The sequence below is a fragment of the Cervus canadensis genome, chromosome 22 (genome assembly GCF_019320065.1).
Source record: "Cervus canadensis isolate Bull #8, Minnesota chromosome 22, ASM1932006v1, whole genome shotgun sequence".
Classification (NCBI taxonomy): Eukaryota; Metazoa; Chordata; class Mammalia; order Artiodactyla; family Cervidae; genus Cervus; species Cervus canadensis.
In genome coordinates, this window is record NC_057407.1 from 16206487 (window position 1) to 16225732 (window position 19246).

At 43.3% G+C, this 19246-nt stretch overlaps 1 protein-coding gene across 6 annotated transcripts in view; it reads right to left on the reverse strand.

The window, feature by feature from the left end:
• Positions 1-19246, reverse strand: part of ARHGEF3 (Rho guanine nucleotide exchange factor 3) — a 315821-nt gene that overhangs the window by 71259 nt on the left and 225316 nt on the right. The gene's annotated exons all lie outside the window — the stretch shown is intronic.

A 19246-nucleotide genomic window follows, 5' to 3' on the forward strand; every position in this document is an offset into this window, starting at 1 on the left:
TCTCCGTAGGATCTTCCCGGCCTAGGAATCAAACCAGCATCTCCTGCACTGCAGGCAGATTCTTTACCACTGAGTCACCAGGGAAGCAACATCCCCCATTATGGAGTGCTGAAATAAACTCTTATCACTATGGAACACCACTCAGTTGCAGTCATTTTGAAGATGGGCCTGTGGGTGAGGCATGGAAAGATCTCTGAGGTATCAGGTTCAGTTAAAAAACTATTGCAGAGTAAGCAGTATAATGCCATTTGTGTTTAAAAAAAAAAATCTACAAATGACTACCATATATTTTCTATAGAGAAATGTAGGTAAATACCATTGAAAACCATTTGGAAGGAAACACAGCAAATTTTTGGTGGCCCAGATGGTAAAGAATCTGCTTGCAATGCGCGGACATGGGTTCAATCCCTGGGTTGGGAAGATCCCCGGGAGGAGGGCATGGCAATCCACTCCAGTATTCTTGCCTGGAGAATGCCCATGGACAGAGGTGCTTGGTGGGTTACAGTCCATGGGGTCACAAAGAGTTGGACACGATTGAGCAACTAAGCCCAGCACAGCAAATTTTTATGGGGCTGAAAGGAGGCAGCCAGTTTCAGGGGAATTAAAGGTAGTGTACAAAGGAGAACTTCACATTTATAGCTAATATGTTCTTAAAACTTTTACATGAACTGTTCCTTGGGAAATTAGAAATTAATTTTTAAAATATTAAAATGATCATTACCTCAAAAGTTATTCTGTAGACTGCACTGTTGAGTTTTCTTCCCCTCCTATCAAAGTCATGGTCACAGCAAGTGGGGGGTCTCTTCTTCTCACATCTGAGGTGTGCAGGAGGTACTAGGAATGGAAATATCCGGTCCCTGCTTAAGTGTTCTCTGCTCCAGCTGAGGCCAAAATCCAACAATTCCCACTTTCCAGGCAGGAAACCTCATGGTATACAGCCCTTTCATCCCAGGTACCAAACCCACATGCTGGCACTAAATGTGCCTGCTTTCCTGCCCAGCCGGTGTGGACAAACTGCCTTCAGAAGCAAAGAGAATCTGGCCCAGTTCTGCAGGTCTTGCTCTTGCCAACCATGTAAAGGAGGCTGCTGAATGAGTGAGGTTCAATTGACATTGAAGAGAGCACCTGATTTTTTTTTCCTCCTCAAATGTACACCCTAAAGCAGTAGGAAGGAAGTGGCTGAAAAGGAGGTTTGGAATGGGAAAGAGTACCTCAGGACTACTGATCTTTCTCCTACCTGCATTCTTGAACACAGCTTTGTCCTTTAGCCTAAACTGTGCTGATGGAGAGCTTCATAGATGCTCACTGCAAGTCTGGTCAAGTTTGAGGTGGGGAGTGAGGGGCAATCCTGTATCCAAGGGCAACCAACCAAAGCAGCCCCTGATTAATCCTGCCACCAAGAGTCTCACACAGGGCTCCTCTGGCTGCCAAGGATTTGAGCTGAAGCTTGCTCCTCATTCCCTTTCCCTCCCTGATCCTCTGGCCCCTGCAGGCCCACGGCCTCAACTAGGCAGGTGGCTCTGGCCAGTAAACTGTCCCTTCATGGATGGGCTTTGAACCCTGGTGGAGCTGGCTTGGCATTGACTTCCAGTTGGGAGTGTACAGCCAGCACTTGGTGAAGAAGAGACTGACACTAGTAAATTACGCCAGCCCTGGGGCCGGGCTACTCAGAGCAGGATTCTCAGGACCAAGGAGGAAGTCTGCGTAATGTAAATCTGTGCATGCGTGCTAAGTTGCTTCACTTGTTTCCGACTCTTTGCAACCCTGTGGACTGTATAGCCTGCCAAGGTCTTCTGTCCATGGGATTTCTGAGGCAAGAATACTGGGGTGGGTTGCCATGCCCTCCTCCAGGGGATCTTCCCAAACCAGGGATCGAACCTACGTCTCTTATGTCTCCAGCGTTGGCAGGCAAGTTCTTTACCACTAGTGCCACCTAGGAAGCACAGTGTAGTAATAAATCAACCCTAAGGAAGAGAGGGGACTTTAACCTCAAGTGCAAGTATCGTAGAGCAAAGAATAATCATAATGGTTGATGAAAAGGCTGCCATATCCACTTGCTCTTAAAACATTTTTTTTTTGCCCCTCTTCAAAGAATGGAACCATGAAAAGCAATCCATATACATGGTACAATATATGTGCAGCAAACTTATGTCTTTCCCACTGTCTATGCTAGGCAGAGGTAAAGAAAGAGGAAAAGAGAGAGAGAGATTGCTAATAGCCAGTAACAATTTAAATAAGTGTGAAAGGGAAAATGGGTATCTGGATTTCTCCTTTGGGTGGTCTGATGCTTCCAAGCCTCTCACAGCCTGAGTGTCTCACCACCATAAATAAGATTTTGATGCTTAAAGACATATATTTTTGGTATAATAAGACCTATAAACTGAAACCAGCAATTTTGGGTATATTCAAGTCAGGGATGTGGTCCCTGAGACATCCAGAGGCTTTTCAAGGATATTGTTGAGTCCACGCAATTTCCACTTTCAGAACCTCCCTCGTGTGTGCATGATGCACAGCTCCAACATTAGCAGATGTGGAGTCTGGGCAATCTGCCTAGTATTCCAGCCGGAAGTGGCTATGGTCAAAGCCTTGGTCAGAAAGTAGGCTGCTCTACAGGAGAGTTCCCAAGCACACCCCCGAAGCTGGTGTCACAGTGGAGAGAAGTCTCCCCAGCTCTGCAGTGCTGCCCAGCTGAGTGGCCCCAGGAGCCCAGCATTCCCCATTCTCCCTGTGTGTGTGTTTATGGGCTTAGGAACAACACTGCCTCAACAGTCAGCTTCACTCAAAGCAACGGCACAAAGTGCCTTTCAGAACTCGCCTTCGGCACAACCCGTTATAATCCTGTAAAATGCTTCACAGCCAGGCAGTGTTCCTCGCTAGCCAGAAGCCTGGAGACTGGAATAAAGAAGCCTGTTCTGCATTTCCAGGAACGGTGCCAAGAACAAAGCCTGCATTCTCGCTTGGGCTGAGCAGGGCACGTTTGTGCTGCTGCTGGAGTGGTGGGCTTCTACCCACAAGCCCGGCACTGGTTGTTAGCTCCTTTTAGACGAGCAGACAGCCAGGCATGACTGGGAGGCCATCAATCAGCTCCCCAAATCCCACTGCCAAGACTGTGAGTGGAACAGGCCCAGCGTGAGGCTAAAACTTCACAAGTTAAAGTGGTTGTGACAGTCTTCTCTGCCAATGGGACAACATTATATTGTTGTTGTCCTGACAGCATTATACTTAAAATATCTTCCACCCATTCCTGAATCTCTATGGCAGAAAGGTGAGTAATACACACCTGCTCAAGAAATACAGCTGAGTTTGAAAAAAAGCCTTTCACCTGTAACCTCTGCTGTGGGGTGTGCATTTGTAGAAGGAGTGCAAGCGAGAGAAGCAGATGTCCCAAAGCCTAGCCTTCAAACACAGAGCACCTCTGTCTGCTTCCTTGGCATCTGGAGCCATCTCGTCTACCTCTGCTAATCTGACACAGTCCTGAATGTACATGTTGGACACACGTGTGTACCAACCCCCCGGCTCCCCTTCTGTTTGGGGGACATTCCCAGCTAGTGACCAAGTTCCCTCTCCTCTCAGTAACTTCAGTCTTGATGGGAGAGGGCAGTTAAAAGCCTGAAGAAGTTCTTGGAGTGAATTCTGAGAGATCAGAAGTGTGGTTTACTGCCAGACAAGTAAAAATGGAACAAATCAAGTACTGATAATATCTAAAATCATAGAATCATCGAAAACCTCTCCCTTTGCCTGGGGATATGTTCACTGGCTCCAGGCTAGATTTACGAATATATATACCTGGATATTCTAAAGCTGGAAGACTTCATTCTTGCCTTCTCTCATAGATCTCATTTTCTGAAACAAGTCTGAAAAACTGGTTAAGTGACAGCATCTCTTTATCCCAGTAATGAGCTTATCTTGTGACTTATTAGCTATAATCCAAAAACAATCAAGATTTTATGTTTAAAAACAAAGAATGCTATGTGTCATGCTCTGATATAACACAGACAGGTACAATCACTATAGCACTGTTTCCCAAAGGGGTATGATTTTGTTCCCTGGGGGACATTCGGCAATGTCTAGATGTTTTAGACAGTCACTGGGGGAGGGAGCTAGTGTCATTTAATGGGTAGAGGCCCAGGATGCTGGTAAACATCCTATAATGCACAGGACACCCCACCTCCCCCCCTGCCCACAAACCAAAGAATTAACAGATTCAAAATGCTTATAATGTCACAGGTGACAGACCCTACATTAAAGAGTAGAGCTGAAACATGGCATCAGAGCCAGGATAACCTGTTGGTATTGACCTCAGGGATATTTTCGATTTAGACTGTGATCATTGGTTGATGTCAAATGTCAGTTTAGGCACAGTGGAGCTGCGAACAAAATGCTTGACTGCCAAGAAGCCTTAGAATATTGACATGTCTAGAATCTTTCCTTCATGCCCATACCTGACCCTTAACAGAATAACAGACTTCATAAAGCATGAAAGGAGAAAAGTATAAAGGAGAACATGAGTAAGGGGGGAAGGGAACAGAAGATTATCTTAACTTGTTTAAGATATGAAAATGTACCTGAAAACACCAGTGAAAATGAATAGATAATTTAAGAATAACTTGGAAAGGGGGAAGAAATGTTTCTAGCTTGTTTTTCCTAGGACAAACTTTCAGTTCAGTTCAGTTGCTCAGTTGTGTCCGACTCTTTGCGACCCCATGGACTGCAGCATGCCAGGCCTCCCTGTCCATCACCAACTCTCGGAGTTTACCCAAGCTCATGTCCATTGAGTCAGTGATGCCATCCAACCATCTCACCCTCTGTCATCCCGTTCTCCTCTTGCCTTCAATCTTTCCCAGCATCAGGGTCATTTTCAAATGAGTCAGCTCTTCACATCAGGCAGCCAAAGTATTGGAGTTTCAGCTTCAACATCAGTCCTTCCAATGAAGACTCGGGACTGATCTCCTTTAGGATGGACTGGTTGGATCTCCTTGCAGTCCGAGGGACTCTCAAGAGTCTTCTCCAACACCACAGTTCAAAAGCATCAATTCCTTGGTGCTCAGCTTTCTTTATAGTCAAACTTGATAGGACAAACTTTACCAGCATATTTAATTACTTTAGGTGGCAGAAATGCAAATGTGGTGATAAAGTAAAAACCCCAGAGGGTACGGCTTACTGTGTTTGTGATACATAGCGCAGCCTGTGCAGTCAGAAACCTGTCCTCACCCAAGGTGTTGCAATAAGAATGCTAACTTTTTAATCTGAGCTGATTACTATCAGCAGGCTTGCTTTGCTTATAGAATTTAAGTCAATCGTTAGAACACTTTTTGTACACTGAACTTTATGGAGAGCCTGCATTTAGTTGAAACTATTTCATATTTTTGACCAAAAATTTAATAAACTTTTTATATTCTAAAACTACTTATTCTCTTTAGACTACAGCAATGTATGCATCAGTAGGTTTTTTTTTTTTTTTTAATACTAATCACTGCATGGAGAAACTGGAATCTAAAATGTATCAGTTCTAGCTTTGGATAGTGGAAATGTTTTATTTTCCATCAACTACAAACTCAGCATCAAAGTACCATATTTCATCAAACCTAAGATGTCAAAGACTGAAATATGTTCTATTATCTTATGTACAGCCAAGAAAGAAAAAAAAAGTTGCCAATTACATTATAACACACGGTGGGAGGTGGGAGGGAGCTTCAAGAGGGAGCAGACATATGTACTTCTTGTTTAATTCATGTTGAGGTATGGCAGAAATCAAACCAATATTGTAAAGCAATCAATCAATTAGAAATAAATAAATACTTTATAAAACAAAAAAAATTATAACACATGATCAATTGTAAGATACATCCCAATTCCAGAGAAATTTAAAATGTGGGGAAAGTGTGGGTAACAATGAAATATAGCACTATTCATATCTTCTGGCCAGGATTTGAAAACCTACACATTTATAGAAATGTGAATTGTGGGGATTTAGGGACAATAATTCCAGAGACCACATGCAGTGAAATCAACTGAGAAACTTACCAAATCCAGATTACTGGGCCTCGCTTTGGATTAACTGAACTGGACTCTTTAGCAGTGGACGCGAGAAATCTGAATTTTTGATAAACTCCCTTCAAGACCATGGTTTGAGTAGTACAGTGTAAGTTAAGGAGACCACAGATCCTTGGTACCCAGGGGTAACGAGCCCACGGGCTGTAGTATTGCAATCCAGAACAGGCACAGAGAGCGCTGCTTATTTGCTCAGGCTGTACTGAGGAACAATACATGCCGCACAGCCCACTAAAAACATATGGGTGCATCGGACACAGCAAGAAGTATGCAGCTCCACACTCCCAGTAAACTGCCAACTAAGCCACCCACCAGGAGATGGGTTCTGGCTCTTGGGACTTGGATTTACAGTCTCCTATCCAAAAGTTCCAACTAAAACCATGCTTATCTCTTCATAGCCAAGGGGCATGGCTGCATTTACATTTTTAAAAAATTAGCAGCAGCAGTAGAGAATGGGAGGAGGGTGGTTGGCTTGAGATGTTTACTTGAAAAAGCCCCCGGGTTTATGGTGGGGGTGGGGAGGGGACAATGGCGTGAGGAGAAGACCTTAATTACAGAACGAGTTTAACCAGCACAGACAGACTCTGGGACTCCTAGCAAACCTGGTTCTCACTCATCTGGTGGGAGCGGAAGTCAGCTGCTGTGTGGTAGAAAGCAGGTAGAGGAGCTGCTGAAGTTTTCCATCTTACACCCAAAACCAAGCTCAGAAAACACAGGTGCCCACATGCCTGCAATTCGGACGGAACCCAAAGCCTATGCAACAAAAGGCTGAAGAAAAGCACCAGCTTCTAGTTCACCAACTTTTATGAGTGCATGATCATTTAGTTCTTTTGCAAGACAAGAACCACCAACCAGATAACTTCCTGGCTAATTCCTCTCCTCCAAGACGGTCCTCAGTCCCCCAGCAAGGGGAACCTCTACTTTGTACCCCCACAGTGCTGAGTGAAAGTGAAACTGTTAGTCACCCAGTTGTGTCCAACTCTTTGGGATCCCATGGACTGTAGCCCACCAGGCTCCTCTGTTCATGGAATTCTCCAGGCACAAGAATACTGGACTGGATTGCCATTCCCTTCTCCCGGGGATCTTTCTGACCCAAGGATCAAACCTGGGTCCCCTGCACTGCAGGCAGAATCTTTATCATGTGGGCCACCAGGGAAGCCCATGGCACTGATTACCTCTCCCTAAGATTCATCTCGCTCATAATGACTGACTCAGCATGTCTCTACCTACAAAGGCACAAGGACCATAACTTTCTCAATCATCGCAACAGCTCCAGCTCCTTCTATCATTCTGGCTGGTGCATGGTTGAAGAATCCATCTTTGTTGAAACAAAAATTAAGTTAATTTTTATTAACTTAATGGAAAAATTAAGTAGAACATGTCATAGAGAAGGTAAATTCAGAGACTTTGTGCAATGAGGAAAGTTGTCTAAAGTTTCTGAGATGGGGGACTTTTCCCAGGTGTCCCAGAGGTTAGGACTTCACTTTCCAATATAGGGGGTGTGGGTTTGAGCGGCTAAAAACCCAAAACATACAATAGAAGCAATATTGGATCAAATTCAATGAAGACTTTAAAAATGGTCTACATAAAAAAAAAAAAAAAACCTTAAAAAGTTTCTAAGATAGGACCAAGAAATCATATGCAGAATACCACCATGGGCTGTTAACAGAAATTTTGAAAAGGAGACATGAGTCCCTTAATAAGCTTCTTGAAGAGTCCCAAACTCACTGAAACTACTTGTAGAGATGGCACCTGCAGTGTAAGGCTATGGGAGCCCTGTTGGATATTACTGTGAGCTTTTGGTTCCCTCCAGCTTTTCACAGACACTCAGCAATTTACCCTAATTTCTGAACAAGGCAGACATGCCAGGGAGATTGAAACTGGTGACAAAGAGATGTCAAATAGTTTGTTTTCAGAGATTCCTAGTGACAACCTCATCTTCCCTTTTCCTTCCCTCCAGTGGCTCTTTCTTCCCTTTCCTGTTCTAAGTGTCTGATTCCAGATTAAACTCTCTATATATTTCTTTTTTCTTTTCAATTTGCCATGGTCATACCTAGTACTATTAATACAGAGACTTTGTCCTCTTGAGGGGGGCCCTGGGTGGCTGACTTTCAAAGGGAAAGGGAGATTTTGCTGGTTATTTCTGCAGGATCAAACATGGTTCTGGTCTAATGTTGCCAGGCTGATGTGAAATTATGGACTTGGAAACGTTTTGTCCGAGGGAGCCAATGAGAGAGGAAGGCAACTTCTCTGCGGGCTGCTCTGCGCGTGCCCTCCCTGTCTGGGCCTCCTCACCTGGAGTCTGACAAGAGGTGCTTTGAGGGCTCACTCTGGCTTAGACACAGTATGCGCTGAACAAAACTCATCTGTCTGGGGGTGGGAGGAAGGTAAGAGAGAATTAAAATGGTAAAGCCAACATCACGTGGCTTCCTCCTTGAACTTTAATAACCCAGTGCTGCCTGCAGGCTCAGAAAAGCCATGTGCAATGGGTAGGTACAAGGATTGCTCTGGTGCCAGGAAAATGCAGTAAGACATAACTTTTTATAAGGTAAGCAATGAATAAACGCCCTGCAGGAACAAAACAGCCTTTAACATCTCTGAAATTGGCAGCCAGATAGATGCCTGAAACCTTGGTTCAGTGCACCCACAATGCACAACAGATAAGACCACCTTCAACATTAAGTCATCTTCCAGAGGAAACAACAGCTGCGGAGGCCAAGTTTTTATGATTCTCAGCCTTTCGGGGCAGGAGGGGAATTCGACAATTCAGTCAGTATTTTCTTTGCCACAGCAAGACCCATTTTAATACCTGTTAGAGGTTTCCCACATGTCGGGTAATTTTTCTAGAATGTCCTCAAAAGGAAAACATTCTATAGTCTGCCTTGGTTTCTGAAAGAGCTGTCTTTCTCCCTGGGTTGGGGGTGTTTTTTTTTTTTTTTGTCTCATGGTATTATCAAGAAGATCTGAAACCACAATGCTTCATCTGGATTCTGCTGTTGTTATAAAAAGGCAGTTTGGGGTTACGCTTCACCCTCAAAAATGTTAAGGGAAGTGCCTGTCACCAACAGTCAAAAATAAAAACGAAAATGATGCTGGCAGAGCTCAAAAACCAAAAGGGTCAGCATTTTGCTTCAGTTTCCTGTTCATAAAACTTTATAAAAACAACCCACCCATTAAAGAAAAAAAGCCCACAACAATAGCTCATTATTCTTTTCCTAAACGCTTGCCTCATGCCACTCTGAAATTAGGTGCCATCACGTTTCCTGAGTTATGGGCTCCAAACACCACATCCCTTTCCTCCCTTCCGTGCCCCCACCCCACCTGGCATCGCTCCTGAATTCAGACACTTCTCCACTTTACGAGCTCAGCAGAGGCCAGTGTTGCCCCTCCTACCTGTCCAGAGGAGGCCAGGCATCTGCTCCAGCTGGAAGCAGGAATAACACAGGCTTCCTTCCCTCAAATTAATTTTCATTTCCTAAATAAGCTTTTAATATGGAAAGTGCAAAATTTCAAAGTGAAGGAAAAAAATTCCTACAGACTGCTCCGGTAAACTGATAATTATAAATGCACTGCCTCCTGACATTAATTTTTGAAGAATAAGGTATTTCCCTTCCACCCTCCTTCTACAAGAACAGTAAAACTTTATGGAATATGTAACACCCCATCCTTCAGTACCTGGGAGAACACAGGGGAATACAAGTTCTAGAATAAGAAGCCTGAATGCAAACATCAACATTTCCACTTGCTGACTATATGACTTTGGACTATATAACCATGCCAAACCTCAGCTTGGACCATAAAGAAGGCTGAGCGCTGAAAAGTTGATACTTTAGAACTGTGGTGTTAGAGAAGACTCTTGAGAGTCCCTTGGACTGCAAGGAGATCAAACCAGTCCATCTTAAAGGAAATCAACCTTGAATACCCATTGGAGGAACTGATGCCGAGGCAGAAGCTGCAATACTTTGGCCACCTGATGCGAAGAACTGACTCATTGGAAAAGACCCTGATTCTGGGAAAGACTGAAGGCAGGAGGAGAAGGGGACAACAGAGGACTTGGTGGTTGGATGGAATCATCGACTCAATGGACATAAGTTTGAGCAAGCTCCAGGAGATGGTGAAGGACAAGGAAGCCGGGTGTACTGCAGTCCATGGGGTCGCAAAGAGTTGGACACAACTGAGCGACTGAACAACAACAATAACTTCAGCTTAATCAACTGGAAAATGGGGATATGAGAGTTTAAAGGCTTTAATGAGATAAAATATATACATGCATGCTCAGTTGAGTCCTACTCTTTGTGAGCTTGGGAAGATCCCCTGGAGAAAGAAATGGCAAGCTACTCCAGTATTCTTGCCTGGAAAATTCCATGCACGGAGGAGCCTGCTAAGTTACCATCCATGGGATTGCAAAGAGTCACACACAGCTGAGCAACTTCACTTCACTTCACTTTGTGACCCCTTGGACTGCAGCCCATCAGACTCTGTCCGTGGAATCCCCTATGCAAGAATACTGCAGAGGACTGCCACTTCCTTCTCCAGGGGATTTTCCCAACCCAGGGATCAAAACCATGTCTCCAGTATCTCCTGCATTGGCAGGTGAATTCTTTTATCAGATTCCCACTACCTGGGAAGCCCATAGTTTAATGAGGTGCTCCATATGTAAGGCACAAGGTAAGCACATAGTCTATACTGTTATTAACCTTTCTGGTATACAAATCATCCTACCCTCTCTCTTCTCAAAGAATCAGAGAGGAAAAGGTGGATTTGGGGATCTTTTCCACCCACCTTGCCTTCAAAGGAGTTAATTCTTTAAAGCAGGATTTCAAATATTGATTCAACTATTGGACATGTATAAAAGAAGAAGCACAGTGAAGAGTGAACTGACCTAAATGTGAAAGCATTGGATCCAACACCAGTTCTGCCACTAAATTTGCCATGTGACCTTGAGCAAGTCAATTAAACTCTCCGAGGTGCAGTTTCTTAAACTATAAAATATGGCAATTTAACATTCCCTGATAGCTCAGTTGGTAAAGAATCCGCCTGCAATGCAGGAGACCCCAGTTCGATTCCTGGGTTGGAAAGATCCCCTGGAGAAGGGAAAGGCTACCCACTCCAGTATTCTGGCCTGGAGAATTCCATGGACTATATAGTCCATAGGGTTGCAAAGAGATGGATACAACTGAGCAACTTTCACTTTCAAACATAAATGCTCATCTTCTGCGATCCTATAAAACAGCAAAGACTAAGCTGTATATAAAGTATTGCCTCAAATTTATGCTACTTTATTTCAGGGAAGAATCTAAAAGGGATAATATCACTTGCTGATGAAAGTATCCTTGTCTAAAATTAGCACACTGGGTACAGGCAGCCCACACTTTGGATTACTTTAGCATGATAAGCTGGATTTAGAAAAGGCAGAGAAACCAGAGATCAAACTGCCAACATCCACTGGATCATAGAAAAAGCAAGAGAATTCCAGAAAAATATCTACTTCTGCTTTACTGACTATGCTAAAGCCTTTGACTGTGTGGGTCACAACAAACTGCGGAAAATTCTTAAAGAGATGGAAATACCAGACCACCTTACCCGCCTAATGAGAAATCTCTATACAGGTCAAGAAGCAACAGTTAGAACCAGACATGGAACCACGGACTGGTTCCAAATTGGGAAAGGAGTACATCAAGGCTATATATTGTCAGCCTGTTTGGTTAACTTCTCTGCAGAATACATCATGTGAAATGCCAGACTGGATGAAGCACAAGCTGGAATCAAGATTGTAGGGAAAATATCTATAACTTCAGATATGCATGTGACACCACCCTTATGGCAGAAAGCAAAGAGGAACTGAAGAGCCTCTTGATGAAAGTGAAAGATGAGAGTGAAATAGCTGGCTTAAAACTCACATTCAAAAAATGAAGATCATGGCATCCGGTCCCATCACTTCATTGCAAATAGATGGGGAAACAGTGAGAGACTTTATTTTGGGGGGCTCCAAAATCACTGCAGATGGTGACTGCAGCCATGAAATTAAAAGACTCTTGCTCCTTGGAAGAAAAGTTATGACCAATCTGTACAGCATATTAAAAAGCGGAGACATCACTTTTCCAACAAAGGTCCATCTACTCAAAGCTATGGTTTTTCCAGTAGTCATGTATGAATATGAGAGTTGGACTATAAAGAAAACTAAGTACCAAATAATTCATGCTTTTGAACTGTGGTGCTGGAGAAGACTCTTGAGAGTCCCTTGGACAGCAAGGAGATCAAACCACTCAATCCTAAAGGAAATCAGCCCTGAATTGGAAGGACTGATGCTGAAGCTGAAACTCCAATAATTTGGCCACCTGATGCGAAGAACTTATTCACTGGAAAAGACCCTGATGCTGGGAAAGATTGAAGGCAAGAGGAGAAGGGGATGACGGAGGATGAGATGGTTGGATGACATCACTGACTCAATGGACATGAGTTTGAGCAAGCTCTGGGAGTTGGTGATGGACAGGGAGGCCTAGCATGCTTCAGTCCATGGGTCACAACGAGTTAGACATAACTGAGCGACTGAACGGATAGTATGATAATATTTTATAAGAGTTCATCAGAAAGTTCAGCTCAATGTTCTCATTTGTCAGGAAATGCAATGGGGAATATAGATTCTTAAAAATATCAAATGGCCAAGAAAACAAGCTTGAAACAGAGATTAGATTAACCATGGACAGAGAAACTGAAAGGAAGACGGAGTTCGTCTACGCAGGGGCTGGAACTGTCCTAAAATACACCACTGTCACTCAAAAATAGGCACTTGGCTTGCATGGTGCTTGTGTTATCCGTATGACAACATTTGGTTCCTACTGTGTCCCCTGCCTACAGGCCTGTTAGGACTATTAGAGCTGTCTGTTTCCTCAGTGAGCAAGTCCTGCTGCCTCGTGGATTTTCCCTGGCTGTAACTTCCTTTCTGCCCTTTGGGTAGACTGCCTAAGGAGCAGGACCTCAGCCAGTTCTGTTCTGGAGGCGACATGCAGATGGCTGCTGGCAGGAAGCTGAGGACCAATGCTCCTCAAGGCTGAGAAGGCTGAGGGCTCTGTGCACCCCTGACCAAACTTCTGATGCAAAATATTTACACTAGTGCCACACATTTGTAAAAAAAAATTGCTACTAAAGATATCTTGCAGCAACTTTTAAACAGTGCTCTACAAATAACAAATGTAACTAGAATAATTCACCAAATCATACACTTTATTATTTTTGAACAACCGTGTCTCCCACTTGACAGTAGGAGCTGTCTATGTCGGCTCCATCGAGGCAAGAAACATGTCTCTTGTTCAGTGTCGTAGCTCCAGTACCAAAAGGTGCTTAGCGAGTGACAGGGGCTTGGCAAGTGATGACCACAGCTGACACTGACCAGGGGTCAGCTCTTCAGGCACCGTGCCTTCATTTTCCATGCTGTCTCTCAGGGAATCCTTGTAACAGTCCAATCCAACTGAGGCACAGGGAGTTCAACTCACTTCCCTGGAGTCACAGAGCTGGTAAGGGGCAGAGCTGGGTTCAAATGCTAGTACTTTGCTTCTGGAACCTGACATTCCACAAATGAAGTGGAACATTAATTATCTACAGACCATTTGCAACTTAGCTGGTGTCTTAATACCAACACTGATGGTGCTGAGGGTCAAGGATGTGAGCCCATATGATACAATTAAAGAAAGAACACTTAAGCAAGAGTCAGGAGATCTGGGTGCAGATCTGAGCCCTGGACTCCTGCACTGAGTCTGATCAAGTCTGGTGACCTCTTTGCTCACCGCTTTCCCCTGCTGGTCAATAAGGGGTTGGATGGTCATTCAGGGCCCTGACACTTATAACTCCTAAGTACTAGAGTCATCCTAGATGTAATCTCCTTATCCATCCAGACAACTGCAGGTCACACAAGTATGCCTCTGCATCGTTCAACAAGGGAGAACCACCAAAATATCTAAAATAATCAAGCACGTTAATCTCTCAGAGCCTCAGTGCCCTGATCTGCAATTAGAACATAATAGTACCCACTTCAAAGGGTGGAGGTGAAGATTAGAGAGAAGCCAGTAAGGGGGCTGACATACAGTAGTAATTTCATAAACAGTAGCTTGGTTTATGATGGTTCTGAAGAGCGCTGGGAGGTAAGTCTGGAGAAAGAAAGAATCTCCTCAAAGCCCAGGAACCAGCCAACCAATCGAAAAGATCACACTGAAACAAAGATGTTTTAAGTCATTTCTAAAAGTGGAATATACATATTTCCCACATCCCCAGAGCAAAGTTCTGTATGGAATTCTCTTTCCAAAAGTGAGTGATGTGGACAGGTTTGAATTAACTTTGGGTAAAACAAAAAGGATCCGCTGGGATGGAGGGCACTGACATGTGCATGCTGTAAAGTTAGAAAATACTGTGAGGCTGCCATTAGCTCTATTGCTAGGGCTGTGATAAGCACATGATGCGTATTACCTACTGAATCCTCACAACTTGCTGAAGAGGGTGCTCTCCCTGTTTTATAGATGAGGGCGCAGAGGCTTGACTGGCTCAAGGTCACACAGCTGCTAGAGAGCCAATCGTCACGTAGTCTGCCCAGAACACTGACGGTCTTGCCCAACAGCTGCAACCCCTTCTGAACATGCTCAGATTCACAGGGCGGCAGTCTTTGTCCATGCGGTGGCTTTACAGGTAGGACATGTGTGGGCTCAAGTGACGTTGGGTTTCAGTCACCATCTACCCACCAACTCCCGGCAGCTGTGGACAAATCATTCAACTTTCCTGGATCCTGTTTTGATCAAACAGAATATACTGCACCAAGTATTTCAATGCAAATAGTGTGGAACATTAACCACTTACATTTTATACCCAGGTGGTGAGGGATAAAAGAGCTAAAACATGAGCTAAAACATACCCCTGTGTGGTATCCTGGTTGGGGGAAGGAATGGAATATGTTTGTTAGCAAACACAGAACTGGGTGACTCTTCATTTCCCTTTCATCTTGAAAATTCAGAAATTCTACAGAATGTTACGTGATAGGGAAAGAGAAAGGGGAAGAGAGGGACTTAACGGGAATCATGGCGGGGAGGTAGCAGGGTTAGTGGGGGCGTTTATCTTAAGGCTGTGTTTGCATAGCAACAAATGTACATACCTAGCTCGTAAGCTTATCTGGGGTGCTTTGGGGTGGGGGCAGCTGGTGAATATGATGGGGCTAGAAGCTAAGTCTCTCTTAAATGACCACTGTTGCATACAGCAAGCTCTCCACAGATGCTGGTAGATTTGAGTTTAAAGGAAAACAGACCTAGATCAAATTGATAGAAGGTGAGCTGCTGCAGAAGATGTATGACTATGTGAAAAATGCTAACAATGTCTTTCTTTTATTCTCAGCCACCCACTCCCCCTAAGCCATTTTCAATCTCAAGATCAATGTTTTTTCATGTGAATGAGCCCATGTCTTCCAGCGGGATAAACCACAGGTAAACCTTCCCCGGCCTGCATCCCACGCGCTTGGAATCTGAACAAAGGTGAGCTGAGCTGTCTGGGAGCTAAAGAATTCTTCTTGTTTTCATTTGTATCCTTGCCCAGGGTAGTGACAAATATTGTTTCATGAGTTTCCAGCTTAGCTTTAGAGCTCAAAGGATAAAGTGCTTCCACAAGAAAGGAGAAGAAAGAAGGTAAGAGAATAAAAAATAAAATTAATATATATTCTTGTTGTTCAGTCACTAAGTCCTGTCCGACTCTTTGTGACCCCATATACTGCAGCATGCCAGACTTCCCTGTCTCCTTCACTATTTCCCCCCTTCATTCAAATAGCAGAGGCTTTTCTTCTCAGGAAAGATGACAGGGTACAACATCTGTCAGACCTGCCAAAGTCTCCCTCTGGTGATACGAGGGTTAACAACAACCTCAAGGAGTGCTTTCAATATTTTTATTTTAAAAACAAAGTAATTCGGGTCGTCTGACTCCCAGCTCATGTTTCTTTCATGAAATCAGATTGCCTGATGAGTCATGTTCCCAGGCCACAAAAAAGACTGGCACTTAATTAATGCTCCAAAAATATTTGTTGAATTAATTAAAGAACAAAAGAAAGAAAACAGTTCAGAAGATAGATACCAAAGGCCATCAACAGGAGAGGATCAACTGGCTACCAGTGGAAGTCTTCTGTATCTTTGAACTCTTATCCACAATAGCCCGTTCCTCCGCCTTCTCGGCCTTTTCAAATATCACCCATTATACAGTTCCTCAATCAAGATTTTCTTTTGAGAAATCTTCCCAGATCAACCCAACCCATAGGAGATGGTTTCATTTCTTGAGATCTAACCATTCTTATTATCTGTCACTCATCAACCATGTTCTGCCAGGTGCCAACTTTTGAAATTAACATTCTAGAGCCACGTAACTTTTCTGATTATCTTCCCACCTAGAACTCCTGGAGGGCAGGGCCAGTCCACACCTACCTCTGGAACTACTCTTAGGGCACTGAAACAAAGAAAGGGTGACTTCCAGAGCAATGACTAACTATACTGGAGTATTTTTAGGCTAATATAATCACTTAATTTTATATTCAATTTCTTCCAACTAGTTTAATAGAATCTCAATGCTGCTTGTCCTCCTACTGCCAGGAGAAGCCAATAACCATTGGCATCAGGTCAACTGCATAAGATTCTACACAGGGAAGGACTATAACAAAGTGCTCTCTCCTCAAAACACCCCATTAATGACCTCCCTGGCAGCCCGGTGGTTAAGACTTTGCCTGCCAATGCAGGGAGTGTGGGTTCGATCCCAGGTCAGGGAGCTAAGATCCTACATGACCTAGACAAAAAACTAAAACAGACAACAGAAATGATATTGTAACAAATTCAATAAAAACTTTAAGAATGGTCCACATAAAAAACAAATCTTAAAAAAAAAAATCACAACCTAACATCCCCATTAAAATTAAGTGAGATACTTATTAAACCTCCAGATCTACACATCAGCTTACAGAAAGCAGGAGGAGAAAGGGGAAAGTTAAGCCACACCCAGACTCCAGGACAGAAGACAGTCCACAAGACAAATGACCTGAATTCTTCAACAAATCAATACCATGGGGGAAGGAGGAAGGGGGAGTTTTACAGAATGTCAACCATGAGAAATGGGTAGAACATGCTGGGATCCTGATTCAAACAGATCAATTGAACAAGGACCTTCTGGACACAAGTTAACAAAAATTCCTTAGTATCACCTAAGATGAAGCCTCAAAGACAAATGTGAATTTGGAGACATTTGACTTTGGACTTAATATTTGATATTAAGGAATTCTTGTTAGTCTTGTTAAGTGAGATATGGTGTGGTGGTTATGCAAAAAAAAAAAAAAGTCCTCACCAGGGAGTGCCGTGTACCGGATTCCTGATGAGTGAAATGATGAAATGACTTGAGGTGTTCTAAAAACACAGGGAAGAGGTTAACCATCGTGGATGCTGGATGCCGCCTGAGTGGAGGTACTCATTACACTATTTGCTCTACTTTTTCAGTGTGGGCAGATCACAAGGTATCCTGTTTAACATGCTAAATTGCACAACTTAGGAAATTATAGTTTCCAACGCCGGTAAGGGTAGGCTGAAAATGACACACCTGGAACTTTTCTTTCTGCTGGACAGTGTGATGTGTGGGACCTGAGCCAGTTCCCCAGTGTGGGAGCTTAGTTCCCCACCAGGGTTCAAACCTGTGCCCCCTGCTTTGGGAGCATGGAGTCGTAACCATTGGACCACCAGAGAAGTTCTTAGGTCTTTTTTTTTTTTTTTCTGGCTGAGCTGCATAGCAAAGAATTGTTCACAAGAGTAAAAAAAAAAAAAAAAAAAAACAACAACAATAACAACTGGGATATCAAGAAATGTCAATCTATATAGGAAGAACAGGATAAATATGCAATTATCTTGGCCTAATATTCCTACATGTGTGAATTTACCAAAAGAAAACACTGTTAGTGCACTATCGCTTAACAGTGATGAACTGGAAATAATGACAGACTAGCTACTAAATATGGAGAAGACTTAATCTGCCAGGAGCTATGTTTAAGTACTTCAAATACATTATTTCCCTTCACACAATCCTCTAAGAAAAGTATCATCACTTTTCCCAGCAAGATGGTACAGCTGAGAATTGGCAGAGCAAGAAATCCAGGTCAGGCTGGCTCCAGGGCCCACGTTTTTACAACTCTGCACTAAGTTACCCTGGAATCCAAGTGTCAGACAACAGGAGATGTTTACTTAAATTACAGAACATCCACTGGTGACACTGTAAACATTAACAAGTATACCTGTGAAGTCAAGCAACATGAAAAATGCTTAATTAAACAAGAAGCAAGATGAGGAATTCCCTGACAGTCCAGTCATGTAGGACTCTGTGCTCTCGCTGCTGAGGGCCTGGGTTTGATCCCTGGTCGGGAAACTAAAATTCCACAACCGACATGGCACAGCCTCTGCATGCCTCCAAACAAAAAAAAAAGAAAAGAAAGAAAGAAAGAAAACCCCACAGGATGAAAACGATTTATTAGGGTAGCTATGCAATATGTATAAATGTGGAAAAGGCTGGCAGGGAAAATACATAAAATGAAAATGGCTGCATCAGAAGGGAGGTTTCCTAATTATGGGTCATGACGATATGTTATTTTTATAATGAAAAAAATGAAAAGGGAGGTCACTGAATTGAGGTGTCTAACACTGCAGAGGGAACCAAGGCATCTGGGTAATGGTGTTTCCATAAACACTGTAAACCATCAGTTTCTTGATGTATATTTTATTTTCCCTTTCCTCTTTGGATGTCTTCCAAAACTAAAAGAAGAAATATTCCTCTTCTCCTCCCCCAAATATTTTTCCAATGACCTCTACTAGGAATTCATCTAGTTTGATCAGAGAGCAAGAATTATTCCATAGTTTCCTTTTGCACTAGATGCCAAGTAAAATGTTACACTATAAGATGGATGTCTAAACATACCACAAGAGGACAAAAGACAACAGCTTAAACGAATCTACAAAGGATTGTTTCATAATGGAAGTGCCCTCTGAGTCTTGTGAAATTCTCTCACAGGTCGCTTGTTATTAGCAAGACTCAGAAAAGCACCAGAAAGCAGGAGATCCCGTTCTCCATCTTACTACCATCAGGCCCAGGCAGATCCTCAAAATCCCACTCCAAAGCTCAGCATCCTGGATCTACTCTCTTTATCCTCCCC